Raw genomic sequence first — 27,861 nt, 5'->3', positions numbered from 1 at the left:
TTAAGGGGACAATGCTAGTGTGATGGTTTGGATCTGGTTCAATGTGACTCCAAAGGTTCATCTGTTGATCTGTGTCCCCATATCAGGCATGGAGAGGGTGGAGACCACCTTCTAAGGTATTTAGCACTGGGTCTTGAAAGGGACTAGGCTGCATTAGGTCATCAGGAGGGGCCATGTCAGTTAATTCTGGTGGCTTTAGAAGAGGGAGATAGTCAATTAACACACATGCACTCCCTGTACACCTCCAAAACCATGAACCAGAATAAACATTTTTTTCTTTAAAAAAGTATGAAGCCTCAGGTATTTCATTGTAGTAACAGAAAATAGACTAATGCAAAGAGTTCGATTGTCAGTACAGGTCCATTTGACCCAGACCCCCTGTCTCCTCACCCGTCACATTCCAAGGAAAAGTACATTTACAGGTGAGTGTGCTTGACCGGTTCTCACTGGCCATGGGGTCTCTTAGCGGTGGGGATAATTTGCAGCTGTCTTGCAGGTCATTTGACAATCTGGTACAAGATGCCACCAAGTTCCCCTCTGCCACCTGCACTGGTCCCCACAGCTGGGAAGTGCTAGTTGAGGCTCCGCATGTCAGCAAGAGATCTGAGAAGACAGCCTCCATAATTACTCACTGCGTGATCTCCATCCCTCCAACACCCTCACACCCCCCTCTTGGAGAAACGTCCAACTTTGGAGACACACTGAATACATGCTGCAGTAATAGCCCTGGTTATGAGCCATTAGAGCTCTGCAATTGCATTATTAACAAGAAATCCCTGCAGACATCTAACATGCATCAAACTACTCAATATCCACATTTGATCATAATTAAAAGTAAAAAATACAGGCCAGGAGGGGCTGGTTGTGACGGATTTGCTACGCTGGGCTAATGGCAGCGATATTAACAGGAGGAGATGGTGGAGATGGGCTTGGCAGGGTGCCCGGGTGATATATGCTGTGGAGAGCGATTGTGGCCTTGGTGATTGATGTCCCCGACCCCAAATCAAGGCACAGAAATAGCTCCAACCCCCAGGCTCCACCTCGGCCCCGTGCTGGGGACCTGAGCCCTCTGCTGAGCTCAAGCTGGAGTGCTGACCTGCACAGGGAAGGTCTCCAGGCAGCCTTTGGACTGGTGTTCCCCAGACCTGGACTCACATCTGGGTGGCCAGGGGTCTTGCCACAGTTCGGAGCCTGAGCCAGCAGGTATTCCAGTGTCCCAAGCCCCTGCACCACATTTCTACCGTGGGATTTGTCCTCTCCAGGTTCTGGGGACCCCAAGTCCAAACCCGAGGAGCCAGGCAGTCTGTGCTTCTTCCATAGGCCCAGGGGAGGGTCTTTCCTGCCTCCCCCAGCTCCCGGTGTCCCCAGCTGTCCCTTTACTCTCTGCTCATCTGCACACGATCTTCCCTTCCTTGGTGGCGATCCTTCAAGGACACTGGTGCTGACGAGGGGCCACGGGACAATCAAGGCTGATCAAACTGCTTCACAGCCGACATGCGCTTTCCACAGCAGGTCACGTTTGCAGCCTCCAGGGATCTGGATGAGGTCCTTGGGGGCCGTTCTGTAGCTGACCACTAGAGCCTGTGGAGGGACCTGTGACCCCATCTCTAAGGAGCCCGGGTCTCCCAGATGTGCAGCCCTGCAGCTTCCCGGAGGGCTGTGGACCTGGAGTGTGAGGGTCTCGGGGACACATGCACTGCCTGGGGCGGGCAGAGCCCACTCAGAGGGCACTGGCCTGCAGCATCTGCTCCAAGGGACTTAAGGGAACAGATCAGCTGACCCAGGGGCAGCTGGGCCCTGCTGGGCGGGGACATCCTGGAACCTGTGCAGCTCTTGTGCCCAACCTTCTGGGAGTTGGCACCCACGAAGAACGGTTTCCCACGCCGTCCGTCTGCCACTCTGGGAACGCCCCTGCTGCCGGGGCCGCGCTGTGGCCCTTGCCTGTGGAAGAGGCGCCTCAGCAGGAACGTGGGGTGCGGTGGCCCCAGATTGGGTTTCATTTTATGCTCTATTGAGACCTGATTCACGTACCAGACATCCAGCCGCCAAGCTGCTCGTCAGGGCTCTTCACAGAGCAGGCGCCACTGACACCTAAAGCCAGCGCTTTCCCGTCACCCCACGGGACTCGCGCCCCTAGCCTGGCCTCGGTCACCTGCCTTCTGCCTCTGTTGGCCAGTGGCCGTGCCTTGGGTAAACGGCCCACTTCTTTTTCCAGGGTTGCTCGTCTGGAGGCCCCCGTGGCAGATGGCAAGGGCCCCGTGCCACGTGGCCAGGGGACGGGGCAGGGGGCTTTTGGACTGCCCTCCACGGCAGCTGTGGGAGGAGTCCCAGGTTCCACAGAAGCCCTGGAGCTGACGGCAGCCACTGCCGCCTCGCCTACTCTGGGGCTGCACCCTTGGCCCTCCGAACCCTCCCCACGCCCTGTTCGTGCTCCTCAGTGAGCACCCCTGGATGCCAGCCACTGTGACAGGCACCTGCCCAGCATCCCAGGTGGCAATCAGCCCCTTCGAGAACCAAGGAGAGGAATTGGGGAGGTCGTGTGCTTCCCGAGGTCACCAAAGCCAGGAGCGTGGCTGCTCTCTGCCAGCAGCCTCCCTGGGCCAAGAGTGACAGCAAAAGCCCCCCTTCCCCTTGCAGCCTCTGTGGCCCCTGTGAATAGGGCTGGATGGTAGGAGTCCCCAGGGAGGGTCAGGTGACCCTCGGCCCCTCAAGGCCGGCAGGAGAGGTGCAGCTAGGAGGGAAGATGCTGGAAGCTGAGGAGGGGTGGGGGTCGCTGCAGCCGGGGCCTGGCCTCTCCACCCCTCCCACACCCACCGCCCGGCACTTCTCCGGGGGCCTTCCTGCCCCTGCGGGCCTGGGGCGGGGACCCCGGCAGTGGGAATGAAACGCAGACACACCCAGTGGATCTGCAGCCTGCAGAAGTGACTGGAAGATGATTTATGGCAAGGCTTTCCCCACGGCTCGCGTCTTTGCAGAGGATCCCGTAAGTGGATAAACAGGAAGGAGATTTAATTAGGCGCGTGGCTTGTCGGCACGGTGATTAGCAAACGGATCCTTCGATGCCCTGTGCTGCGCGTGGCTAATTGCGCAGATTGCAGGGGAATTAATGTCGGGCACCGCTAATGGTTTTGGGGAAGAATAATTTTATTTACACAACATGGACTGCAAGAATTATTGAAATGAGAAAAATGGAAGCAGCAAGAGCTGATGGTTCCTGGAGCAGGAAGGTCCCCTGTCCTTGGGTGCTGAGGGCCATGAGGACCCAGGTGTCTGAGGGTCCCACCCCACTGGGCAGAGGTGTGTGGCGACCTGGGGAGGCCAGGCAGCCCCTAGCTGGTGTCTGAAGGGCCAACCAAGGCAGGATGCCGGGAGCAGGGGAGGCAGGAGGCCCTGCTCTTTGCCCGTGCAGCTGACAGGGGAGACGGAGCAGGAGGCCCGACAGCCGGGATGGCCTGGAGCCCCGGGGATGGCAGGCCCTGCACGTCCCTCCGGTGGAAGCTCGGTCAGCCCTGCTTTCTCCCAGTGGACATAGTCGGTGACAAGGACACTGCTGCCCCCAGCAATCCCAGCCCTGGCCTCTGCTCCGTGAGTCTCCCTTGGAATGGGGTGGGATCCGCAGGCTGCAGGTCTCTTGGCAACCAGAGATGCACTCAGACCAGAGGCCTGTCCAGGTTCAGAGGCGTCAGTCATACAAGTCCCCAGCGTCGGCTTCCTAAAGGCACGGGCACCACGGAGCCGAGTCCTGGGTAGGGCGGGCTGGAATCTGAACGAGCATCTCAGCTCAGGCAGGGGCAAGCAGAGGGGACAGCTGGAGAGGGAGAGAGAGGCAGAGGGACAGAGAGAGACGGGGTCGGAGGGGCAGGGAGCAGGCCTGGAGAGAGGCCTTGCCTGTGGAGGCTGAGGGGTGTGTAGGCTGCCCTGCGGGTGTGAGCAGGTGGGGATGGTGAGGGGCAGGGGCACCCACACGTGGACTCCCACTCTGGCCGGCTCCCTGACACCCAGCCTTCTGCTGAAGCCTGGAGAGCTCATCCGAGGGCTCCGGCCTGGCGTGGGCCAGGGTGGGTTGTCATGGCCTCCTGCACAGCCAGGCATAGGTGAGGGCCCTGAGGCCCAGGAGGAAGGCTGCCTGCAGCTTTCTCTTCTGCCTCCTCCCCGCCCCCAGCCTCCACCCCCACCCCTTCCTCCCTGCCTCCCTTCCTTGATGAAGAATCAGTGCCCAGCCCAGTGAGGGCCGAGGGTGGAGCAGACCAAGCCTGGGCACAAGGTGGCTGCCGGGAGGGCGAGGCCTGTCCTCCTGGGCTCCACCATGTCCCTCATATCTCACGGCGACCCATCCTGCTCCCTTGGAGCTGCGTGTGTACTTGCAGGAGGGAGCCAGTGGCTGGGAGGCTGGGCTCAACAGCAGGGCCTCGTCGGCCTCTCCAGAGAGGCCCGCCTGGGCAGTGTGGTTTTCTCCAGGTCCCCTTTCACCCCTAGGTGGCCTTAGCTGTGCGCCCCTGGGGGACGGGACAGACATTCTCTGGACCCTAGGGACATCGGCTCTAAGGCAGGCATGGGATCCAGGGGACCCATCCCTCAAATACGGGGTGGGTGGATCCTGGTAAGGGGGTGACCGTGACACAGGGAGAAGAGACTTCAGGGACCGAGGAGCTGACCGTCCAGGAGGAGCCCCCATGCCATCCCCCTGCTGCCCGCTCCCTCCCGGGACCTGTGTGGGTGCTCCCCCGACAGCCGTGGGCACAGCCTGGGCCCAGGTGTCCAGCCCCAGCTGCTCCGGACCTCCTGTGCTCTCACTGCCTGGCTCCCAAGGCGACTAGCAGGACCTCAGCTGGGGGACCTCGGGACACCTCCCCCCACAAGGACCCCTCTAGGCCTTTGCTACCTGATGTCCCCCAAAGCCCTCACTGCCCCTCTCTATCCCCCAGGGGCCTCAATTCATAAGGGAAAAGAGCCCTTGGCCCTGTTCCTCCAGGACCAACAGGCAGGGCAGGGTCAGGCAGGGCTAGAGAGGGACCTTAGAACTGGCCAGTTTGTCCCTTTATACTGTTGGCAAAGATGGAGAGTCTTCTCCAAATGCTTCCGTGGCCCCTCCTTTCCACCCAGTGCCCTGAGGGAGTTGGCAGGACCCAGGAGGCAGCGCAGCCTGGTGACCTCAGTCCTGTCCCTGAGGTGTCCTCATGGTGTGACCCAGGAAGAGGCCTGGCCCCCGAGCCTTGGGTCTCTGCTCTGTCATGGACTAGCACTCCTGTGACCTTCTGGGCTGCCCCCATGGGGACAGGCGACAATGAGAACGCCGGAGAGGATGGCACCTGTGGCGGCTGAGGGCCAGTGGCTGGAGCTGCTTCTGACTTGTAAAGGTCCTGGGGACCCGTCTGGCTGTTAATTTGCAGTGTCTGTAGAGAAAGCAAATGTCAACTTCTGGCGGCCCAGGCGGGCTGATCACAAGCCCTAATTAGCGGTGTCTGCGATGATGAGGCTTTGCCCTATTCTCATTGATGGAAATGGCTTCCAAAAACCAGCTCAGAGGGGCCAGACGGTCCTCTGCCGAGCGCACTGGCCACACCTTGGCCCTGCGGTCCGAGGCAGGGGCTGAGGTGGGAAGTCTGGGTTTGGAAGAGCCTTGAGTCTGGGGTGCTCACATTGTGCCTTCCTGCCTCAGGGCAGTGGCCTGGGAGCAGTGGGGAGCTGCAGGCGGGAGGTCCTCCTGGTGCCCCGGCGAAGCTCTTAGAGGACGCTCAGCCCTGCTGCCCGGCCAGCGCTCCCCAGGGCTTCTTGCTCTCCACTTAAAAGGTTGCTTTCTGGCAGACCTCAGGATGGCTTTAAAATTTCATGGCTCCTCTGAAGTGAAGGACCGCCGCCTACCACCCCGAGCTGCTCCGCGCCTCCTCCAGGTGCGCCTCCTCCAGGTGCGCCTCCCTCTCTGAGCCGTCTCCTCCATATCGCAGAAACCAGAGACAACTCTATGGCTGGGGGACAGCTTGGCCGGGGCGCCGTCAGATTGGATTCACTTCCAAGGGAAGCATTGTTAACATGGCTATTAGATGCCGGTGATTCTGATTTTCCTCTCCAAATGATGTTTCGGGCAGGGCTTTGTAGTCCATTGTATGCGTGTGTTGCCGGATGGGACGGAGCCAAGCCAAGCCAGGGATGACCGGTGAGGCCGTGAGACCTGTATGGTTCCAACCCTGAGGCCTGGAGGCCTGCTGCAGGCCCACCATGGCCACAGACGCCAGCGGCCACAGCCACCTGGAGCCTGGCCTGCTGGCCTTGGTGCCACAGCTCCTGTGCATGCAGCTTGGGGCAGGTTCCTGCCTCTCCATCCAGAGTTCCCCATCCCACCAGCAGGGCCACTTCTGCAAGCCCCAAAGTTTCTACAGGGTCGAGGGTGGACATGAGCCCCTGCCGTCTACAGATGCCCACGTTCGCTGGTAACTGCTCGGGCTCATCGCAAACCGCCAGGCTATCCGTAGAGGTCCATTAACCACTTGAAGCATGCACGAATGGCCAAATGAACGGGTGGACGGCTGAGTCAGTTGATTGGAATGCACAGATGCGCAGCCAGCTGCCTCTGTGTCCTTCGTAGATGGCAGCCACCAGCAAACACATGTTCAAGTCCCAGATACATGCTGGTGTGCAGGCAGGCCACCTCTGTCCCTGTTGACAGAACCGTGTCCTTGTGTCCCTGCTCCCAGGAACCCAGGGAAGCTCAGGCGTGGCCCTCAGAGATGCTTGATTAATGGACGCTTCCCTGGCGGCTCCTCCCGGTCAGAGCTGCCTTCCTGGAGGGAGGTGCCCCTGCCCCTATACCCTGGGCAGCTTTTCTGAGACAATTTTCCTGATAATGAGGATCCCAGGAAGCCTTATTAATCCCAGCAGCACCAATTAGGGTGGGAGCTGCTGTGTGCAGGGCCGGCAGCAGTCTGCCTGGGCTTTCTTCCTAGACAAAGAAAGGGCCGAGTGAATGAAGGGTCTCTGAGTAGGTGGACACAGGCAGGCCCCAGGAGCTGGGCGTTGGTGGACTGGCCACAGCACCACAGATGGACAACATACACAGGAGCGCTGACTCGGGGCCTGCACCATGACTCAGTGTGCCCCTGGCCTCTGCCCTCCTGCAGCCCTGGCAGAGGCACCTGATTGGGAACGTTCTTGGCCCATGCTTTGGTTTGGAGGTGGCATGTCCCCACCAGAACCCAGGTTGAAATTTGATTCCCAGTGTAATGGATTTGAGAGGGGGTGGCCTCTCCTCATGGATGGGCTAGCGTTCCTCTTGAGAGACTGGGTTAGGTCTCGGCAGGGAGTTGGGTCTTGAGGGACGGGATCAGCCACTCCAGAGTGGGTGTGGCAAGGTGAGGTTACCCTTGGTGTTTGGCCTCTTCTCCACCTTGCTTGCTGTCCTGGCACACACTTGCCATGGGATGCCATTACCACGAGACCCTCACCAGCAGCCTATGCTGTGCCATGACCTAGGGCCTCCAGAACTGTGAGGTGAGTAAACCTCTTTTCTTTACAAATTACCCAGCCTCAGGGCTTCTGTTATAGCACCAGAAAACAGACTAGGGCAGCCCACTAATGAAATAGCCTTTCCCCTGCCTCAGCCTCATTAGGAAAACAGGCGTGTACCAACTCACCCTGCCCAGACTGTTTCTTTTTTGTAACTTGATGTTCATTTCTTTTTAGTGCTGAATAATATTCTACTGTGTGGATGGACCATGGCTTATGAGGATGAACCATGGTTTTATCCATCTAGCTGTGGAAGGACATTTTGTTTACCCAGTCTGGGTGGTGACAAAGCTGTTCTGCTTGTTAGTGTGGAGGTCTCCATGAGGATCTGAGTTTTGAGTTCCTCTGGGAAAATACCAAGGAGTACGATTGCTGGATCCCACGGTAAGAGTGTGTTTAGTTTTCTAGGAGGCTCCAAGCCGTCTTCCAAAGTGGTTGAACACCTTGCACTCTGACCAACAAGGAATGCGCGTTCCTGCTCTTCCACGTCCTCCCTGGCGTCAGCATCTGGGGTTCTGGTCGCTGGGTGAGTATGTTTGCAGCTCGTCCTGATTGTATTGTGCAGCTTCCTGATGAAATTGGATGTGGAGCATCTTTTCATGTTTATTTGCCATCTGTGTGTCTTCTCCTGAGGTGTCTTCAGATCTTTTGTCTCTTGTTTAATTGGGTTGTTTGTTTCCTTATTATTGAGTTTTAAGAGTTCTTTGTTTATACAGAGGATAGCAGTCTTTCATCAGCTGTGTGTTCTGCAAATATTTCCTCCCGGCCCGTGGCCTATCTTTTTGTCTATTTAGCTGTCCACCAGAGCAGCAGCGTCACGCAGCCCAACACGGCAATTCTTTCATGTGCATTGGGCCTTCGATGGTGTAGCCAAGGAGTCATTGCCAAGGTCGGCTGGATTTCCTGCTAGGTCATGGTCTAGGGTCTGATGGTTCACACTTTACACTTGGGTCCTTGGTCTCTTTGGAAATAGTTTTTGTGAAGGTGGAGGGTCTTGCCATGGGTGTCCAGGCCCCTCTTTAGAATGTGGAAGCTCCTGGAGAGAGTAGCCATTGTGCCCGCGTGTGTGGTCAGTCCTTGGGTCATCGTCACTGGCCAGCCTCAGATGCAGACGAATCCTGGCTGTGTCCTGTGCCAGGGCACTTGGGGCAGGAGCACGGCTGGCATTCCCAGCTGCCCCCGACCAGTCACTGGGAGGAGCAGGCCCCAGCGAGGGTGGGGCCCTGAAGAGGCTTGGACCAAGCCAGCTGGGCTCTCAGCACAGAGGCGTCCAGGTCCAAGGACCATCCTCTTCCCTTTTCTAAGGAACCCTCCCTGCCCCGCCCTTGCCTGTTTTAAAAAATAAAAAGAACTTGGAAGGCTTTCCTTGTCAGGATAACCCGGGGCTGAGGCTGCAGCCCTGGTGGAGGGCGGGCTTAGCTTGAGAAGGGCGGGGGCGACCAGCTCTGCAGTAAACCAGCCCAGGCCCCAGGCCCCCAGGAGTCTGTGTGCCGGTGAAGGAGGGGAGGGGTGTTCTCAGGTTCACCTGGGAGGGGCCAGTGGGTGCCAGGGGCTGCTGCCCACGTCCACTGGGACAGGTGCCCGGACAGGTCAGGTTTCTTGCTCACCGTGGGCCTGAGAACACGCCCTGGGCCCCAGAGGGCACTTCCATGAGAGAGAGGGCGGTGGTGGGTGGGATGTGCAGGACGCGCTGGACTTGGGCTCCCGCTAGGTCGTCTCCCATGGGGAGGCCGAAGTGGGGCTCACTGGGTGGGGTGCGTCAGGAAGAGGCCAGGGGTGCCAAGGCGTCTTGGCGGGTCTTACCCATGCCAGGAGGGAAGGGCCAGGCTCCAGCCCCTGAGAGCGTGGACTCAGCCGGCTCTCAGCCCAGCCGGGGGGGCGGGGGGGGGAGGCCTCCGCCCTGCCCGTGAGATTCTGGGTGGTGGAGTTCTGTCCCCTCATACGTCCCAGGGTGGCCTCAACCCAGGCTGTCTCCTCTGGTCTGTGAGGCCATTCACGCCCGATGGGAGGGCAGGAGGCCTGGCCGTGGGGGCCAGGGGCAGGCTGGACTGAGCTGAGGGGCTGGAGGGAGTGGGAGTCCCCACCCCTCGGAGGCTCCCGGGGTCAGAAAATGGCCCCGCTCACGGGGGGACCCCGCTCCCAGGGCCTGCTGCCCCCGCTGCCTGGACCCAGAGGGCACTTTCCTCCAGCACCTGCCCTGGGCCAGGCCCTGAGGCCGCTGGGGTCCTTCAGACTTTAACTCCCACACCTTTTAATTGATTTCAAATTTCTTTTTTCAGTTAGAAAAACCCCACAATGTAAAATAGGCCACGGTTACTTGGGGCAACCAGTGTGGGGGTCCAGGCTCCACATGCTCCTGGCAGGTGGGCTCCAGGCTCCGCCTGTCCTGAGTCCCAGCCGTGGACCCAGCAGCAGGGGCCTCCCTCCTCCTCCTCTGCTCCTCTTCCTCCCTGCATTCCGTACGGTGGCCGCTGGAGAGGAAGGAGCTGGCTGCTGGAGACGGCCTGGCGCCTCCTCTCCTTTTCCTGGTTCCCAAGGAAGCCAGCGAGGGTTCCCACCTGACAGAGGAAGCCGGAGGCTCAGCGGGGCCACGGCCTGGCCTGGCGTGGGCCCTCGTGCATACACCACGCTGTCCCTGAGAACAGCCCTGCTTGACTGGGCGTGAAAGAGGGCACCTCACCGGGCCCACCCGAGTCCCACGTGCAGATCATTTGGGGCCAGTCACCTCATCTCTCCCGAAGTCCCACGGGAGTGCAGGCAGGGTCAGGGCCGCTGGCCGGGGAGGGGAGGGAGCAGCCCTGCCTCCCTGTGCCTGGCTGCAGTTCCCTCCAATTAGTAGAAACGAGCAGCCGCTGCCCACAAGAGCCCAGGCGGTTAGAAGGCCATTACCAAGGTCCTCCTCTTAATTACATTTGGGGGACGGCGGCAGGGAGCCAGGGAGCGTATCCTGGTCCCTGGGGAAGCACGGCTGTGTGGAAGAAAGAGTGGGCACTGGGCACACGAGAGGGGTGTCAGGCCGTCTCTGCCATCACAGGGCACTCCGGTCCCGACGCGGCAGGCTGCGGGCGGTGTGCATCCTCCAGAAAGCTGCCCCAGGACGCAGGGCCAGGCCGGTCAGGACCACCGAGGGCTGACCTCCTGGCCCTGCTGTGGGGCGCGTGCCCTGCCTGTGGGTGACTGACTGTCCATCAGTCCTTCCTTCCGTCACCCACTTTCTCTTCCCTTGTGAGCTCACCCAGCAGCCTCACGTGCCAGGAGGCGAGGGAGCCAGCACCACCAGGGAGGCAGGCGCCTGCCAGGCCCTGGATGCAGTGTTGGTAGGGCTTCCAGGTAAATCCAGCTGTGCAGGGACCATGAGCGTCCACAGGGTGGACTCAGACGGCCTGCTGGGCATCTTCACTACAGCCACAGGCTTCTCTGTGCCTGTTTGCTCCCCTGTGAATTGGGAATGGCAATGGTGCCCACCTAAGACGCCCACTGTGTGGTGTCAGTGCGGGCGAGCGTGAACCTGGAGGGTTTTCTGCTACCACCAGGGCCCTCTGGCCAGCTCTGGGGGCCTCCCTTACCTCTTCTCTCTGTTCCTCTGAGGGAGTGCCCTGTGGTGGTGAGGGAAGCTTGGTTCCCGCCACAGAGTCAGCGCCCAGCGGCAGCGGGAGGAGCCCCACTGGGCCTGCGGCCTTGTCTTTTTGAGTGCGGGGTGGAACCCAGCCTCCGAGCCTCATCCCCAGCCCTTTTAATTTTTTTATTTTGGGAGAGGGTCTTGCTGAGTTTTTGAGGCTGGCCTAGAGCTTGCGATGCTCCTGCCTCAGCCTCCTGATGGGCGGGGCCCCGGGGTGGCTGCTACATCCTCGGGAAGCCTCGTCTTGAACACTGTCTTTTCAGGCTTAGAGACCAAAGTTGATAGTTGTGAGTCCAACATTAAAACAACAGAACAGGAAGCAGTGGAGACTTGACTTGCCCTTCCTGGTGGCTGCTGGCTGGGGCACCTGGGAGCCCAGCAGGTGGCAGAGCCCGAACAGGCCAGCCCCCACCTGCGCCCTCCCTGCCTGGCACAGGCTCAGTGGCTGGGGTGCTTCTCCTCTTGGAACTCCTGTCCACCGCCCTCAAGTGGCCTGCTCAGGGACTCCTGCAGGGCAGGCCAGCCACGAGTCCCATCAGCCATAAACGCCCCTGGTTGGAAGGCTAGGCTTCCCTTCCTGCCAATGTGGACAGCAAGGACGTACTCCAGAACTCACCTCTACACGTCCTCTCTATGTCCAGGGTGGTGTTAGGTAGAGGCGACACCATGGGGCCTGGGTGACGCTTCTGTAGAAAGGGACGGAGGGGTGGCGACCACCCTGCCAACATGCGACCTCCTGCCATCACCCTGACCTCCTGGACAGCTAGGGCTACTCCTGCTGTAAGACGTGGAAACAGGCTTGGAGAATGTACATGGCTTGCCCAAGGACATGGCCAGGAAGTGGCAGAGCCAAGACTCCCAACCCAGCCTCTCGCCAGAGCCGGGCCCCGCCCTGCTGGTCTGCCATCTTCCGGTGGCCCATGTGGCAGGGTCTCGGGGCTGCTGGAACCAAGCACCATGCTGGACAGCCTAAAGCATCCGGAGTTCACTCTTCCAGTCCCGAGGCCAGAGGTCAGAGATCCAGCCAACCCGCCTCGCCTCTCCAGGCCTCTTCTCTTCTCCCTGGGCCTCCTGTAAGGAGCAGGCCTCGCCAGCTCATCCGGGAAGAGATCATCTGGAGACCTCGACCTCACTACATCTGCAAACGCCTTTCTCCCAAATAAGCTCCTGTTCACAAATTCACATGGGGTCAGGGCATGAGCGCATCTTTTGAGGGACACTGCAGCTGGGGACAGGTAGGACATGCCCTCTTCATGGGGAGGTCCTGCCTGCGGGCCTCCTGCCCACACTTAGAGGACAGCCTCCCCGTGCTCCGTGGCTGATGGCCTCCCCCATGAGCCCTCACCCCCTATTTCCTCTTAGCTTCTCTACAGGTTGCTTCTGAGTGGCCTCCGGTGCCCCTGGCAGGGTGCTTGTCACTGCAGACCCAAACCCAGGGCCTGGTCTGGCACACGGTTACAGTCAGTGGAGTTGGGTCCACCACGGGAGGGAAGGGTGTGCTGACGCCAGTCCGGTCTCCACGCCTGCAAGGGCGGCTCTGGGGGCCAGGCCTCACACCTGCCCTGGCAGTCTTGCCTGGCCAGAGCCGGCCGCTCTGCGTCCATTAGCTCTGTTCCCCTCTCCATCAGCACTGCGGAGATGGCTGAGCAAACAGCCGACTCAGACGGCCCTCCCGAGTGCGGAAATTCCAATAGCATTTCTTTAAAGTGCCATAGCTGATCGGCAGCAGGTGCCTCTGATGGTTTCTGGGGGAAAAGAAAGTAATTTGGAGCAGAGAAATAGCTATTGATTGAGGCAAGAAGTTACTGCAGCCAGGCAGCTCCCGTTTCTGGGATTCTCCCTCCCTCCCGCTGCACAAAGGCTCCCAAGAGTTTCCCGCTTAGCAGAAGCCTCTCAGCTGCACCAACCCCACTTCCCAGGTGGGGAAACGGAGGCCTGGTGGGCCCGATCCCCGGCTGGGGCTCCCACCTGCTCTGTCGGGCGGCTCACTCTGCTTGTCTCCTCCCTGGGAAGGGCTGGCCTGACGCACACAGGCCTTGCACCCAGCCAGCTTCGCTGAGGTTCTGACCCCAGCAGTGGTCCAAGAAGGGCCCAGTGCCCCTCCGCGTCCACAGACGACACCCTGTGAGTGAAGTGGGCAGAGCGTGGGCCGGCATACAGGCCCTTGAACAAGCGCCTCCAGCCATCAACCCTGGGGAGCAGGGGAGGGGTGCTGCGAGGCTCGGGCGCCTCTCTGGTGTGGAGCCTGGGGGACAATTCTGCTGTTTACTTTTTGGGGGGATACAGCAGCTGGTGGTTCCCCACATTGACCTTTAATGATGTCATAAAGAGAAAGGGCACTGTGTTTTAAAAGGTGACACCCTGGCCAGGAAGGGCCATCTCGCGTGGCGCTGTGAGCCTGCAGAGGCAAGGAGGCCTAGCGACCTGTCACGGGGACCCTCTGAGGGGCCCCTCCAGCTGCACCTGCTCCACATTCCTCTACAGGCACCTGTCCGAAGGGAGGCCTCAAGCCCCTCATGGGACCCGTGAGGTGCCAGTCCTGAGGCAGGAGGGCCGTGGAACCAGAGGGGTTTCCCATGCTTTGTGGCAGGTGGGAGCCCCTGGGGGCCTTGCCTTGCTCTCCCCCACTCCAGCAGTCCGAGCAGGACAGGGCCACCTAGGACCTCGCTGAGTTCTGACCCCTCTTGGACCCACAGCCACCACCCACGGCCCTGGCTGCAGGGACGCTGTGGGTCCAAGGTGGCAGCCCGTTGTGGCGGTGCAGCAGTGCAGAGGCCCAGGTTCCTCCCTCAGTTCCGACAGCTCAGGGAGGTCAGGCTCAGAGATGCCCTTCCCCTGTCTGCGTGTTCTGCTGAGGCTTAGCTGCCACGAGCTCCCTGCAGGCTGGTGCTAACCTCTGCCCTCTGCCCTCTGCCCTCACCTGCCTTCCTGGGCCCTCACAGGTGAGTCTTCGGTTCCCCTGAACCTGAACTGAATTCTCCCTGCAGAATCTGCCTCCTGCACGCAGCCTGGGACGGCCCCTCTCAGTGGGAGGCTCCACCTTCCTCTCCTCGGAGGCAGGCCCAGCCCACCCGTCACACGGTGCTTCTGCCACCTGGACACCTGCCCACTCTCTTGGGACTGTCCCTCTGCACTCTAGTGGGAAGGAACCCTGCTCCCATCACAGTCTGAGCCCACCCGGGGTCCCAGACCCCTCAAAGGGTAAAGTCAAGGGCGTTCAGGACCCTTTGTGGGGTGCCTGGGGGCACAGCTTCTGGGGTGCAGACCCATTGGAGTGGGGTGGGCGACCTCCTTCCGAGCCTCAGCTGCCTCCTCCTGGAGGGGAGGCTGGCGTGAGGTTAAAGTGAAAGAGTCATCAGAGCATCTAGAGCTGTTGACACAATGACTCCGGCTGTCACTTCTCACTGGCCCTCTGTGCCCATCCACGTGGTGCATCCTGCCCCCAAGCAGGTGCCTGGCTGGCAGTTTCTGATTCTAGGAATCCGGCACCCTGGCAAGGCCATCGAGGGGAGGCGGGTCTGGGGCGTGGGCTGAGTGGGGTGCTGCCACCTCCCTTGCCTGGCCCGAGCGTTGGCAGGGATCTGTGCCAGCTCAGAGTGCTGCTCTCTGCTCAGGAGGAAACAGATGGGGCTGTCAGCTCCACTTATGCCCTGTCTTCCCAAACCCAGCCACGCGTGCCCCGGAACAGGGGAGCAGCTCCTCTGAGCAGCTGGTGGCATTCGGGGCCAGCATCCCTTGGGGCCAAGTGACGCTGATTAGCAGGAAATAATGCGCAGGCCAAGGGAGTGAGCCCAGCAGCAGCCTCTGGCTGCAGGCCACGTCCCTGGGAGACCCAGGAATGAGCCAGGACTGACCGCTCATGCCCACAGCTGCCTCTCCGGCCAGCCTCAGGGCCTCTGGGAGCTGAGGGTTCTGGGTGGGATTTATCATTTATGGTTTTCACGTGAAGGAGACCCCGAGAGGCTGGGTCTCCCCCAGGGCCTCCAATGGCATGTCCACCTATGCTGGGGAGGCTGGGCACCAATGTCCTCACCCAGGGCTGCCGACTTGGTTCGCTCAGAGCAAAACCACCCTTCTGCCTTGACTCCTTGTCCTTCCCTCCATCTCCAAATGAAGAAACTGGATGGCTTATCAATAACACAGGCCCCAACAGGAAAACCAGACTGTCCTGAGGATGGAGGAAAGAGGGGCCAAGTCCCCACCCAGCATCAGGAAGGGGCCCCCTTTACCTTGTGCTGACTGTTCCCCATGGATAGAGTGCGCATGGCATTTGTAATACCCACATTTTCTGTTTGCAACCTGTTAATTTCACCCCGCAGTCTCTCATGAGCACTGAGATACGTTGGCAAATGCACCTCTACCTGTCTTGGTAAGTCCCTGCTGCACAGGGCTCTGCTGCTGCTGCTGTGCCCGCTATGCAAGCCCCCTCCGTGGGACACCTGCAGCTGTGCATCTTAGGGCGTTTGAACATCCACGCGCACGTCTCACCATTTCCTTGGGTTAATTTCCTGGATAAAGAAGGGCAGAGTGGTGGGCGTGTGCACGTGCGTGTGTATGTCAGAACAAATATATTATTGTGTAGTGATTAAAAGCAGTTTTATTGAGATATAATTCACACGCCTGCCACACACCTCGCTAGTTTGAAGCATGCAATTCGGTAGCATTGGGGGTGTCCACTGAGTGACGTGCCCACCACACTTGCCTTTAGAACATCCCCAGCACCCCAAGAAGAAAGCCCCCGCGCCCTCCACCCCCGCGCCCCGTTTCCACACTCTTTTCTGCCTGGACCCGCCCTGCTCGGTGGGAGAGTGGGTGCTTTCCTGGGGGCCTCTTTCCCTGGGCGTGCTCTTTCCCAGGTCCGTTCCCGCCCCGTGTGGAGATGGGTTCCTAAGTGCTGCCACACAGGGCTCCTCAGAGACCACTCCACGCCCACACTGCGGTGAGAGTGGCCACCTCAGCCTTCTGCTGAGGTCAGATGGGTCTCTGGCAGGGGGACAGTCTCTGTTGGGGACATCCGCATTGGCTCTGGATGGGAGTGCACACGGACAGCATCACTGCTGGGGTCAGACGGGGCCGCTGGAGGACGGAAGCCACCTCTGGGATGTCACAGCAGAATCTGAAACACCTTCGAGGTGCAGGGATTTTAATTCGCCTTGACTTAAAAATGTCATGGTATAGAGCAGCATTTTTCTTTTCTTGGTGTTGAGAATATTGAGGTGAAACTCACAAAATCTAATGTACAATAGAAGGCTGAGCACTTTGTAATACGGGTCACTCCTGGACGAGGCCGTTGGTGGGACCACACAGAGGAGCCCTCAGGACCTGCCTCCTCTCCTTGGACCCACCCTGTGTCCAGCAGGTTCAGAGGAGTTGGACCTCCGTCTTCCCTGGGCCCATGGCAGCTTCCAGCTGCCTCTTTGGGAGGCTTTCTTCTGGCCAGCCTCTGCCAATCCCGAGACCTCGCTGCCCGTGCCCTGCAGGCGGGTCCACAGCGCCCAGCCCTGCCACTCCCTGCTGGGCTCTGTGGAAGAAGTTAACCTGAGAGCGGAAAACTCCGTTCTGACTGCCAGCTCTGGGTGGGACGTTCCCGCCAATCCTTCCACCCTGCTGGGTCACCCTGTTTCCAGCCAGGAAGGGAGGCTGAGGAAGGCCTGGCGCATGCCAGCCCACGAGGCCAGCCTCACCTGGATTCTCCTCACCGGCTCACTCTCACCCCGGGGAGTGGGACTCCTGGTCTCGAGGGGCTTCTGGCCTGCCAGTGCAGGTGGGCAACACAGGGCAGCCTGTCCCTGCTGTTCTGAGCACGCCCGCCCCCAAGGCAGCTGGCTGAAGCACGCCGTGGGCCACAGCAGGGCACATGTGCCTCAACTGGGGGTCAGGGAGAGGTCAGGTGGCCCAGGGCCACTTCTGGAGTTTGGCTGTGGAGCCTGTGGCTTCCCCTTATGCAGGTTCAAGGTCCCCGGGGCAGGCACCTGGAGGAAGGCCGCCGAGACTCACCGGGAAGCATCCTGAAGGCCCCCCAGGCTGCCCCTAGTCGAGACCCCATAAAAGCAGGGGCTGAGCCCCCTACACTCAAGAACCTCGCTCTCGAAGTGGACGGAGGAGAGAGTCCCACCCACGACCAAGCACTATTCCTCTCTGGGAAGGCCACTGCCCTCAGGGTGGGCTGCTCCCTACAGGGGCCCTGGCTTATACCTGGAGAAGGCCCCCATCTGACCCTCGGCTGCACAGGACGAGACACCCTCCTACCTCTGCCTTCTGGCCAGGCTCAGGTACAATTAATATTTCATGCCAAAGAAGGCGCTGACATTTTGCTGGATGGCTGCAATTAGCTCTGGAGCCTCGTTCTCATGCTAATAATCAGCCTGCTTATCATAATGGTTTATTAATCTACTTCACAGTGTGAAGCCAGATGCAGAGCTTAGATGCCTCCTGCTGGGGTCTTGATTGGGTAGAAATGACTCAGGCCCTGAGATTGTTCCTTAAGGGTTCAGCTCTTGGTGGAGAGAACTGGGGCAGGAGGCACACAGTTCCAGGGATTTCTCTGTCCAGGGAAGCCATAAGAGGGTCCCTCTGATCCAAGCACAGGGACATGAGGGTCATACATGGTATTTCAGAGTTCTCTTTTCTTTATTGTCCCTTGACTGAATCCCCTGGAGATGGCTGGGGTGCTATTGGAAATTTCTTAAGAAGAAACTTCTAAGTAGAAATTTTGACACAGGGTTAGGTAGCAAGAGAAATGGTAGAATTATTTGGTGGGTGATTTTTAAATTTTTGCAAAAAGGTTTTTCACGCATCAGTTGTCATATTCTGTATCATATGTCTTGCTGTCCTGGCCAGGAGTGGCAGATGCAGAGAGACTTGCCAGTGGCTATGAGTTGGCCTAGTGTGCAGCACTGCCTGACCGGTCTGATCTACCCTCCAATGACATCCTCTTTGTAGGGACACAATGTGCAGAGCCAGGGACGGGTGGTGGAGGTCAAAGTCATAGATATTGGGAGAGGTGGCTTCAGCAGGGCCACCACCTACAGGGAGGGGAGCATGGGACTCCTGCCCCCAAGGAAACCCACAGGGGATAACTGGCTGTTGTGCTGCACCTGGATCCTGAACAGCAGCTCCTCGAGAAACTATTCTTGGCAGCTCCCCCGAGCTCAATTCTAACCTGCCCTAGTAGGACACTCGTTGCTGAGGGACTCCGGAGGGTCTTCACCAAATGCCAATTTGCCAGGGCCTTTGTCACTGCATTTTCCTATTGCAAATAGGCACACGTCCCAGAGGCCTGCTGGTATCCCGGGTTTTCTGATGGGGCCTCTTTCTTGCCCGGTAGGGCCTGGCTGGGGATCAGGGTGGGCTCTTCCCCCATGACTCCCTAGGCGGGTGCCCTCTAAATGGGAATAGGCCCATCCCTTCACCCTTCCCAGCACCCCAGTCGCCAGGGTGTCCAGGGCTAGGGAGGGTGGGGTCCAGTCCATGACACATTCTGTGGCACTCCAGTTTCCATGGCTGTCCCCTCCTGTTCTGGGATCCCATCTGGGACACCATCCAGATGCTGTTTATTGCTGTGTCTGCTTGCCTCTGTCCTCTGCCTGGGGGACAGCACCGTCAGTCATCTTGTGGGCTGTTCGTGACTGGGGCTTACCAGGTGGTTCCCTCCGTTGGATGGAGGCCATGAATTGCAGAGAGGCAGGCTCTGCCCCACGAGCCACATTGGCGGGTGATGCAGACTGCTCTTAGGTGATGTCGATCTTGGGGCTGATTGGATGGCGTCTCCTGTGTTTCGCTCCTAGAAGGTTACTATTCTTCTCTCGAAATACTTTGAGACTATGCAAATGTGCTGATCTCCCTCAAACTTGCATTCATGCATTTGAGTGTCCACTGGTGGCTGTCGAGGATGTCCCCAGCAAGCCGTGATCTCTGTGGCACTCTAAAGGTGAAGTTTTGTTCTCCACACTCCTTCGCTCACCGATTAGAATTCTCAAGGCAGATGTCCCTCCCCGCATCTGATTATTTATTCAGCTGTTTGTTATGCAGTGTGTACTTGCTCTTTGCCACCGTTGTGGTGTCTTTGCCGGGGACCCTGTGGGTTCTGCACCCTGTTCCCTTTCTGACGTCAGGAAGCTCCGGCTCACCTGTGCATCACAGGGCAATTCACTACTCACATTTCTGTCCCCAAGCCTCCTGTCCCCAGGCCTTCAAGGCTGCTCTTCCCCCCACTAGTACCCTGGCCACCAGCAAAGGTGCCCGCCTCTGTCCTGGTCCCAGCAGATGGGGTCCTGCAGGGCTAGAGGCCGGTGCCCCACTTGGTTGGCAGGAGCTGGAGGGAGAGCAGGAAGCTGCCTCCTGGCAGGTGGAGAAGATGATGGAGACGCAGTTTGACTCGTGGGGGCTGGGCAGATGAAGCAGGAAGTCAGGGGGGAAGCGGTCTCTGTGACCTTATGCAGGGGACCCCTGGTTGAGAAATCTGGCACCTTGGGCACCCTCCCTGTGACACCCCTGTCCCCATTCATGTGTGCCAGCTTCGCTCTGCCTCTGCATGGACACTCCTCCTGAGCTCTTCCGGCTTCCCTGTGTAGGAGAGTCACCCATGTTGGCTGCGCACTGACCTCTGCACCTGGCTGAGCGTGACCTTGACCCTGATCCCTGGCCAAGCCTCCAGACAGTTCCTGCCCCTGCCCCTTGAGGAGCTGCAGAGTGGTTCTTGATGCTGCTAGTCCTTTTATCAATGCCAATATGTCCCTTGACGAGTCCCAGAGAGTGTTCCTCCTGCGCCCGTGAGCGCACTCCTGTGAACCCTGCCGCCGGCCTCCTGAAGCTCGGTACGCCTCTCCCCTCTGGTTTGTCAGGCCCCTGACCCACACCTGTCATGACACTGTCACTTCTCCCCACCCTCCACCTGCTGGCGGGCTGGGGCACGCCCCTGGGAGCTCATTGTCATGACACATTTCCTTTTTCGCTGTTACTGAGTTGTGCCTGTCTGCCTTTCATGCCGGGCTGCAAATCTTGGCAAAGGCCACCTGTGAAAGTCACTGATGCTCACCCGGCAGCCAGACAGCCTTCCTCTTCTGGGTGTGCACTTGGAGACGGGACCGGGGCTGGCGGGGGCTTGGGGGTCAGTGGGAGGTCCAGGCTGCCCTTGGAAGGAGGGGGCTTGATGTTCTCCATGAGTGTGGGCAGGAGCCCGAGCCCGGGCAACTGTCCTTAGGGATGCCCTGGCCCCCACGCCAGGCTTGATGCTAGGCGGGGAGAGGTGAGTGACATTAAGATGTCTCTGGGATGGGTCCCGAGGGCTGGAGCAGAGCGGAGCATGTAGACCGTGGTGGCCTCCACTTGGCCTCAGTGAGACCCTCTGACCTGCCTTCCTGCTCCTGTTCCTTCCCACTGCTCCTGTGGGACACAGCCCCTGCCGGCTTTCTCCAGCCTCACAGATCCTGCTATGTGGTCCCTAGACCAGCAGCAACAGCAGCCCCTGGGAACTTGCTAGAAACACGCATTCTGCTGAATCGGAAACTTGGGGTGTGGTCCAGCGCCTGCGATGCTGAGGCTCTTGCTAGTTTGAGAACTGCTCTGCTGCTCTGGCCAGAGTCAGGTCAGGTCACTTGCTGCTACAGCTCCCCGTGGGTCCCTGTCAAGGCAGGAAGAGCCTGTGGGGCGGCCATCACCCACACAGTGTAAGAGAGGCTGCTTCCCTGCTTTCTCGGCCCTGGAGATGGGTGACGAGGCTGTGGCCCCTCTTTAAGGTGACAGTGCAGGCTCCTGGGCCTCCTGGGGACCCAGTCCAGTCAGGAGCTTGGAGGCGAAGGCAGAGCTCCGCGGGTGTCCTCTCCATCTGCCAAGGGCTGGCGGCCCGCCCCGTTGCCCCGGCGCCGACCCTTACCCGCGTGGCCCGGCACAATGGGCTTAGGGCTGCATTCTGTCTCTCCACGCAGCCCGCAGAGACAGCCCCATGCCGCCTCCTTGGTGTCGCAGGCATTTAAATTGCCGTTTTATTTAAATTTATGTCCGAAGATACAGGCGGAGAAAGGGCCATTTCAAAGTCAGTTTCTGCTTTATGGCTTTATGGGGGATCGCATCGGGCAGCTGTCGGAAATATCTGCTGCTCCCAGCACAGCAGAGGGTCACGTGGGTGCCCCGGCCCTGGCTGCTCTAGGAAGGGTTCTGTCTCCCTGTTAGGGAGAAACTCTTCCTTAATGCCCTAATGTCAGATGGAGCCCTCTCTCTCTTCCAGGCTGAACTCTATCCCTCCTTCAGGTTGAGCCCTGATTCCTCCTTCAGCTGAGTCCTGATCCCTCCTCCAGGCTGAGCCCTAACTTCTCCAGCTGATCCCTGATTCCTCCTCCGGCTAAGCCCTGATCCCTCCTCCAGGCTGAGCCCTGATTCCTCCTCCAGTTGAGACCTGTCCTCCTCCAGGTTGAGCCCTATTTTCCTCCAGGCTGAGCCCTATTTTCCTCCAGGCTGAACCCTGTTCTCCTCCACCCTGAGCCTGGGTCCCAGGCCCAGAATGAGCTCCATCTCAGTCACAGAGTCCTGCCCCTGCGTTCAGCCTGAGTCCTGAGCAGCCCTGACCCAGCCACATGGGTTCTGCCACAGCTTGTGAGGTGGTGGTGGTTTTAGCTGGGCCTCTTATGGTCTCTCGTGAACATTTGGGCAGACCCACGGTGCAAAGAGCTTCCAGTGCACTGTGGTTCTGGGCAGCTGGTCTCCACAGTTGGAGGAACATCTGTTCACACACCCCGAGTTGATGGGGTTGGAAGGGTGGGCTGCTCCTGACACCCCTTCCTCCTGTGAGAACAGCAACTGAGGCCCACAGAGCCCCCAGCCTGGCCCCCCGGAGCCCAGCACAGCCCAACTCCCTCCTGCGACTCAGGCAAGTGCCCTTGTTCCCCGAGGTGTCTCTTCTTTGAAGTGAGCCTGGGGTGCACCGGCGACTTTTGGATTGAGTGGGATCACATAGGAAAAGCACTTTCAAGACAGTTTTTGGGCTCCAGCACCCCCAAGGCAGGGAGCCCACGGTGTGTGTCAAGTCCTGACACTCTGGGGGTGACCTTCGGCTCTTCCTGAAACCCCAGTTTACAGCTTTTACTCTGCATCAGAGAACAGAGAACTGCACTGGGTAAGCGCTGGGCCCGACCTGGAGCTGGAGCAGGAGCAGTCGCTGGAGGCCCGGGTGGGGCCTTGAGCGCAGCCTCCTTTGGCTGACTTCTCCTCCGTCCTGACTTGCAAGGATCTGTGCGGGGAGCTTCAGCTGCCGGAGCCAGGCTGTCTGTGCAGCGCGGGCGCAGTGCTTTCTTTATCTGCCCCAGTCTTTGCTGGTCCCTAGTGTCTCCGTGAGCCTCCATCTGTAGGTTTCTGACCTCAGATGCAAAGATCGAGTCTGCCTTGAGTTGGAGCCTAGGTCAGAGCCTTCTGAGGTCAGGGGTGCAGACCCTGGGGAGGAATTATTCCACTCCGAGGGAGCTCTGCCGGGGTGGCGGGCAGAAATCAGCAGAAAGGCTGCCTGGCAAGCAGGCCTCCAAGGGGGAGCGAGGGGCTGGCCTGGTCCCTGCAGGGCAGAGGGCCCAGGCATCAGCACAACAGCACGCTGTCCTCACTGGGGGCACGCTGTCCTCGGTGTCCCCATCTGTGGTGTTTCAACTCCAGGACTGGAGATAAGAGGACTGAGCAGCCCTTAGAGTTGTGAGCTGTCAGCAGCTCCTGGTGCCTTTCCTGGGTCAGGGGAGGGTCCCTTTGGGAGGAGCTGCCCAGCCGTGAGTTGTCAGAGGCCTTCGGGCTGGGACTCATGAGGACCAGCTGGGGCCAGTGTGCAGGGCCTGCTGGGATCATTGCGGGTGTCTCATGCTGGAATTCAGTCGCTCTGCCATGCTTAGGGAAGGTGTGAAGACTGGGGGGAGGACCCTGTCTCACCGAGCCCAGGGGGAGATTTATTTTTAATTCTCCAAGATCTCTGTGGCCATCCAGTGTCTCTGTTAGTCGTTCAACAAACATTTATTGAGTCTCCACTTGGTGCAGCACCCAAACTACCTGCCTGCATGGAGCAGGCACTCCAGAGTAGGGGAGGGGATTAAAAAGTAAGTTCATCAAGGAGAAGACAATCGGGGGCTGTGACGGACACACAATAGGACAGGCGATGTGCCAGCAGAGAGGTCACTGGGTGGGGCTGCTAGTTCTGACAGTGGGGTCTCAGATGTCTTGGTCAAGAGGGAAGAAAGCCAGGCCTGAGGTGGGACAAAGCTGCCCCTCCCCTGCTGGCCCCACCCTGCAAGGAATCAGGGAATTCCTGCGGGGAATGAATGGAGGCACGGCCTGGTGGTGTGTCCTCAGACTCCTTCAGAGCGATGGAGGATCTGCCTGGAACATGGCTTGTCCCTGACCTTTTCCCCGCCCCTTCTCAAGCGATGGTGGGCTGAGAGGCCAGGGCAACTCCACGGGCAGGACCGGCCCCACCCGGGCCTCACTTGGTGAAGGGGACCTCAGAAGGCCAGGGTAGGATCACAGAGATGAGCAGGCCAGGCACGGCCACTGCCCTGGGGGCTCTGCAGGGCAGACGGCAAATCCCTGTCCCAGGAGCCCCTTCCAGAGAGGCACCTGTGGCTGAGGGATCAAGCACGAGGGGTGGTCAGCTCTGGTGAAGGTCCCGGGCAGAGGGGAAGTGGTGAACCCAGCTGATGGGGGGCAGGTATGGCAAACAGGGAATGCAGGACCCAGAGGGCTGCGGGGCAGGAGCAGGGCTGAGGCTGGTTGGGGTCAGGGGACAGGTGTGTCCTGAGAAGAGGATTTCCAGCAGGACAGTGGCACCATGAAGTTTATGTGGTGACGAGACTGGGGGACCCTCAGAGGGGTTAGGAGTGGGGGAGGAGGAGGCGCAGCTGGGCCTGGGGGCACCGGGAGGAGGGACCGCAGGGAGGGTGGAATCTGGACTGGGTGGGCCTTTGTGGGGAGGGGCCTCGGGGAGCAGAGTCATGGTCCAGGGCCACCTGTCCTCTGCTGAAGGTGAAGGCGGGCTGTGGCCAGGTGTGGTGGCCAGGAGGAAAGGTGCGGGAGGTGCCAGACCAGCAGGGCGCCACTAAGCCCACACAGGAGCTGCTTCTAGGGGGCGGTGGCCAGCAGCCGTCTTGGGCTGCGGGGGTCCTGTGGAGCCGGGGGAGCCGCTGGGGGTGGGACAGCTTTGGGTCTGCACGCCAGATTGGAGTGGGCCGCGGAGCTGGTGGGAGGTGAGGAACGGGGACGGTGGGTGCCGCCAATTCTCCCGACTTTGTTGTATTTTTGGTCGAGCTGCAGTTTCACTCACACGATCGTGCAGGGCATGTCTGCAGTGCCAGCTGACGTGCCGCTCCCCGCAGCCCCTGGGCGCCCCCTGGCCGTGACCTCGGGAGCGCCGTGCCCTGTCTGCAGGAGCGCGGGCGTTGCTCTGCTTGCCAGGCCTCCTCTGGCGATCCTCGTTGCCCGCGGTGCATGAAGTGCCACTCAAGAGAGCTGTGTCCTCGCGCCCCCTGCGGCCTGCTGCTGACTGGCAGGAGGGGAAGGAGCGTGGGGAAGCAGAGGGGGCTGTGGGCACGGGATTTCTCCATCACCACAGAAGCTGCAGGTGCTCGAAGGCTGGTGGGCATGTTGCTGGGCAGAGGGCGGGAGGTGTCCCCTGCAGGCGAGGGCTGAGTGCGGGTGCCATTCCTGGAGGAGAGGAACCCTGTCCTTCCTGGCAGGCCTGCACGCCCAGGTGGCTCAGCCCCCGGGCCCCAGGTCCCACTGTGGCAGGGTCCCTGCCGGGGCCCTGCAGCACGAAGGCTGGCTGGGTGGGGAGCTGTGTTTGTGGGTCATGGACTCGTCTCGGGCATGCGTCTGGCTCAGGCTGGGCCTAGGCTGGGGCTGGGGCGATGGGTCGGGGGCACCCTGGTCCCCACAGGCCTGAACGCCCCTGCCCACTGGAGCTGCTCGGGTGTTCCCACACAGGACGCACGCACACACGGGTGCATCCACACACACACACAGTCACGCACACTCACACACACAGCCACACACACTCACACACACAGTCACACACACACAGTTTCACACACACTCTCTCTCTCACACACACACACAGTCACACACTCACACACACACACACTGTCTCTCTCACACACACACACAGTCTCTCTCACACACACACACACACAGTCACGCACACTCACACACACAGTCACACACACAGTCACACACAGTCACACACACAGTGTCACACACACAGTTTCACACACACTGTCACATACACACACTCACACCTCTCACACACACACACACTGTCTCACACACACACACAGTCACACACACAGTCACACACACAGTCTCACACACACAGTCACACACAGTCACACACACAGTGTCACACACACAGTTTCACACACACTCTCACACACTCTCTCACACACACACACTCTCTCACACACACACACACACTGTCTCACACACACACACTGTCACACACACACATACACACACACACTGTTTCACACACACACACACACACACACGCAGTCACACACACGTGCAGGCCCTCAGGCCTGAGGGGCCCACTTCTTCCAGAGGGTCCATGGATGAGTCCATGTCCAGCTCTTCCTCTGTCCCAGGACCAGGCAGGGACACTGCTTTGCAGAGCAGAAGTCCCAGCCTCTGATCCACCTGTCCCTAACCAAGCAAGTGACATGATGGCCTGTCCCATGAGGTCCAAGTGGATGAGATTCAAGAGGAAAGAGAGTGGTCCCGTTTTCTTTGCCTGAAAGGGTGTCACCCCAGGGCCCTCGTGGGGCGTCAGGACCAAGGTGTCTGGGAGCCCAGGCAGGCTCTGGACAGACGGCTATCTCCCACTGCGCTGGTGTCACCACGTGGGCCTGTCGCCCCGGCTCCACCCCACGCCAGAGTGGTCCCACCAGTCCACCCACCCCTTTTCCTGCGGCTCCCTGAGGTGTGATGCTGGCTGGCTTTGCCCCCATATCTCAAGGCCCTGCTGACAGCTGGCTGTGTGAAGCTAAGACCCCAAAGGCACCTCTGGCAGGGGGACGTATATTGACGGACAGGTGAGGGCCTGGGAGGGTGGGGGCACGGGCCTCCTCTCCTGGGCGGGACGGGACCTCTGGCTGTCACTGTGCAGAGGAGGAGGGCCTGGACTTGCAGGGCTAGTCTTGGGGGAGGTGGGTCCCGTGGGCAGGCGTGGCTGGGCTCAGAGCCTTGCAGCTGCCTGGCCACAGGAGGGACTTCCAGCCTGGCCTCAGGAGCAGGGTACTGTGCACAGTCACGCGGGAGGCAGAGCTGGTGTGGGGAATGGGACCAGGACCTCCTGTCTGTCCAGTCGGTGCACAGTGCCTGCTGCCCGCTAGATGGCACTGTCTCCTGCCTGCGTCCTGCCTGTCCCGAGTCCCAGGGAGGCTGAGGGGGTCTCCAAGCCTGTGTGTGCACTAAGCTGGGGACAGAGCCCCCCAGAGGGTGAGGAACCTCCCACTGCCAGGCAAGGGACCCAGAGAAAGGTTTTGTTCATTCCCTGCAGGAGAAGCACCAAGTGACCAGGAAATGGCCCTCCCCTGTGTGGAGCCAGTGTGTGTGCCCGTGTGCTCTGTATGTGCACGTGGGTACACATGCATGTGCATACTTGTGTGCATGTCTATGTGTTTGCACAGGTAGTGTGTAACCTGCACATGTGCCTGTGTGTGCATGCACCTGGGTGGGGCGTCTGTGGGGTGGGCGGGCGGGGGTGGGGCCACTCAGTCCAGGCCACCCCAGGCCAGCTGTCGCACAGGCTGGACTCGGAAGTGACCAACACTCGTCTTGGCCCCTGCCTCACTCGGAAACCACTCCCAGGCTGGGTTTGCTCTCTGTGACAATTCAGATGCCCCAGACCCTTATCCCTGCGGCCACCTCGAGGACCCCTCAGGCAAGGATCCTCCCTGTGAATGTGACTCCAGGTAGAATGTACAGGGACATGTAGTGACACCTGAGTGGTGGTCACTTGCTCCTGGCAACTGCATTGGGACGACTCGGAGGCCCGCAGGGTTCCACCTGTTCTGGAGTGCCGGGTGCTAGGTGGCAGCTGGGCGGGAGGTGGACGCTCCAGAGAAACGTGCCCTGGGCTCTGCATGGGCTGCATGGAGCCCTGGCTCACTGCCCTGAGCAATGCTGCCCAGGGGCCCATACCCGGTGCTTCCCAGCAGCCCCCTCTCAGGTCAAAGCTCTATCAGCAACATGGGGGTCCATGCCACCTGGGGGGGTTTGTCACTCATCTCCCCGACTGACTGCTGCCTGCCCTGTGGGGCTCTGTGTTGGCTGCTGGGGACGTTGGGGCAGAAGGAAGCCTGGGAGGGACAGGCGTGCTTCCCAGGCCTCCAGGATAAAGCCCCGTACCAGGAAGGGACCTCTGACCTGGCCCCAGGACCCCTGGCTCTCAGCTGGCACAGCTCCTAGGAGGAGGAGAACCTGAGGTGGGGACCTATGGCCGGGAGCCTGGACGTGTGTCTAGGGGTCAACTTGTCCTGTCCCAGACATGGGAGGCCCAGTGGCTGGACCCTTGGCAGAACATTCCTCGGGGGGAGGTGACCCCTGGCGCCTGGACTTGGGAAGTGCTCACCATCCCAGGGCCACCCGAGTCACTTCTGGGTGGAACGCTGGCCGAGGAGTGAAGGGTGTAGCCACTCTGGAGAGGGTCTGCTCAGGCTGGCCTTGGCTGTCTTGCAGGGAGGACCTGGGAGGTGGACATGGACCAGACTGCCCCTAAGCCTAGG

The sequence above is a fragment of the Sciurus carolinensis genome, chromosome 14 (genome assembly GCF_902686445.1).
Source record: "Sciurus carolinensis chromosome 14, mSciCar1.2, whole genome shotgun sequence".
Classification (NCBI taxonomy): domain Eukaryota; kingdom Metazoa; phylum Chordata; class Mammalia; order Rodentia; family Sciuridae; genus Sciurus; species Sciurus carolinensis.
The sequence above is the reverse complement of the archived record's forward strand: the minus strand, read 5'-3'. Positions refer to the sequence as shown.